Below are 3,008 nucleotides of genomic sequence, written 5' to 3'. Positions count from 1 at the left end.
CCTCGGCCTCCCAAAGTGCTGGGATTACAGGCTTGAGCCACTGTGCCCGGCCTCAAACATGTTTTAAGGCAATATTCTCACTCTGTTAATTTCATACTTTTATTTTTATTTATTTATTTATTTTTTAAGTGATACCATGCAATATTTTTATTTCTAAGCCTGGCTTATTCCTTTTGTCTTTTTTTTTTAATTGCATTTTAGGTTTTGGGGTACATGTGAAGAGCATGCAATATTGTTGCATAGGTACACACATGGCAGTGTGATGTGCTGCCTTCCTCCCCATCACCTATATCTGGCATTTCTCCCCATGCTATCTCTCCCCAACTCCCCAACCCGCACTGTCCCTCCCCTATTTCCCTCCAACAGACCCCAGTGTGTGATGTGTCCACGTGTTCTCATTGTTCGACACCCACTTATGAGTGAGAACATGCAGTGTTTGATTTTCTGTTCTTCTGCCAGTTTGCTGAGAATGATGGTTCATCCATGTCCCTACAAAGGACACGAACTCATGGTTTTTGATGGCTGCATAGTATTCCATGGTGTATATGTGCCACATTTTCCCAGTTCAGTCTATTATCGATGGGCATTTGGATTAGTTCTAGGTCTTTGCTATTGTAAACAGTGACTCAATGAACATTTGTGTGCATGTGTCCTTACAGTAGAACTATTTATAATCCTATGGCTATATACCCAGTAATGGGATTGCTGGGTCAAATGGAATTTCTATTTCTAGGTCCTTGAGGAATCACCACACTGTCTTCCACAATGGTTGAACTAATTTACACTCCCACCAACAGTGTAAATGTGTTCCTATTTCTCCACATCCTCTCCAGCATCTGTTGTCTCCAGGTTTTTTAATGATCGCCATTCTAACTGGCATGAGATGGTATCCCAATGTAGTTTCGATTTGTATTTCTCTAGTGACCAGTGATGGCGAGCATTTTTTCATGTTTGTTGGCCTCGTGTATGTCTTCTTTTATAAAGTGTCTGTTCATATCCTTCACCCACTTTTCAATGGGCTTGTTTTTTTCTTATAAATGTTTTAGTACTTTGTAGATTCTGGATATCAGCCCTTTGTCTGGTGGGTAGATTGCAAAAATTTTTTCCCATTCTGTTGATTGTCGATGGACTCTAATGACTGTTTCTTTTGCTGTGCAGAAGCTGTGGAGTTTGCTTAGGTCCTGTTTGTCTATTTTGGCTTTTGTTGCCACTGCTTTTGGTGTTTTGGTCATAAAGTCCTTGCCTACGCCTATGCCCTGAATGGTTTTGCCTAGATTTTCTTCTAGGGTTTTTATGGTGTTAGGTTTTATGTTTAAGTCTTTAATCCATCTGGAGTTAATTTTGTGTAAAATGTCAGGAAGGGGTCCAGTTTCTGCTTTCTGCACATGGCTAGCCAGTTTTCCCTACATCATTTATTAAACAGGGAATCCTTTCCCCATTGCTTGTTTTTGTCAGATTTGTCAAAGACTGGATGGTTGTAGATGTGTGGTGTTGCCTCTGAGGCCTCTGTTCTGTTCCATTGGTCTATATCTCTGTTTTGGTACCAGTACCATGCTGTTTTGATTACTGTAGCCTTGTAGTATATTTTGAAGTCCAGTAGTGTGATGCCTCCTGCTTTTTTTTGCTTAGAATTGACTTGGCTATGCAGGCTCTCCTTTGGTTCCATATGAAGTTTAAGGTGGTTTTTTACAGTTCTGTGAAGAAGGTCATTGGTAGCTTGATGGGGATAGTGTTGAATATTTAAATTACTTTGGGCAGTGTGGCCATTTTCACAATACTGATTCTTCCTAACCATGAACATGGAATGTTTCTCCATCTGTTTGTGTCCTCTCTTATTTCCTTGAGCAGTGGTTTGTAGTTCTCCTTGAAGAGATCCTTTATGTTCCTTGTTGTATTCCTAGGTATTTTATTCTCTTTGTAGCAATTGTGAATGGCAGTTCATTCTTGATTTGGCTCTCTTTAAGTCTGTTATTGGTGTATAGGAATGCTTATGATTTTTGCACATTGAGTTTGTATCCTGAGACTTTGCTGAAGTTGCTTATCAGTTTCAGGAGATTTTGGGCTGAGATGATGGGGTCTTCTAGATATACAATCATGTTGTCTGCAGATAGAGACAATTTGACTTCCTCCTTTCCTATTTGAATACCCTTTATTTCTTTTTCTTGCCTGATCACTCTGGCTAGAACTTCCAATACTATATTGAATAGGAGTGGTGAGAGAGGGCATCCTTGTCTACTGCCAGATTTCAAAGGGAATGCTTCCAGTTTTTGCCCATTCAGTATAATATTGGCTGTGGGTTTGCCGTAAATAGCTTTTATTATTTTGAGATACTTTCCATCAATACCTAGTTTATTGAGGGTTTTTGGCATAAAGGGTTGTTGAATTTTGTCAAAGGCCTACTATGCATCAATTGAGATAATCATGTGGTTTTTGTCTTTGCTTCTGTTTATGTGGTGAATTACGTTTATAGACTTGCGTATATTGAACCAGCTTTGCATCCCCAGGATCAATCCTACTTGATTATGGTGAATAAGCTTTTTGATGTGCTTTTGCAATAGGTTTGACAGTTTTTTTTTGAAGATTTTTGCATCTATGTTCATCATGTGTATTGGCCTGAAGTTTTCTTTTCTTGTTGAGTCTCTGCCGGGTTTTGTATCAGGATGATGTTGTTCTCATAAAATGATTTGGGAAGAATTCCCTGTTATTGCATTGTTTGGAATAGTTTCAGAAGGAAGGGTACCAGCTCCTCTTTGTATGTCTGGTAGAATTCGGCTATGAACCCATCTGGATCTGGGCTTTTTTTGGGTGGTAGGCTCTTAATTGCTGCCTCAACTTCAGACCTTATTATTGGTCTATTCAGGGTTTTGACTTCTTCCTGGTTTAGGCTTGGGAGGGTGCAAGTGTCCAGGAATTTATCCATTTCTTCCATGTTTACTACTTTATGTGCATAGAGTCATTTGTAATAATCTCTGATGATGGTTTGTATTTCTGTGGAATCTGTGGAGATA

The sequence above is a fragment of the Sapajus apella genome, unplaced genomic scaffold (genome assembly GCF_009761245.1).
Source record: "Sapajus apella isolate SASKATOON/1434 unplaced genomic scaffold, GSC_monkey_1.0 scaffold19, whole genome shotgun sequence".
In the NCBI taxonomy this organism is placed as follows: Eukaryota; Metazoa; Chordata; class Mammalia; order Primates; family Cebidae; genus Sapajus; species Sapajus apella.
Note: the sequence above shows the minus strand (reverse complement) of the source record.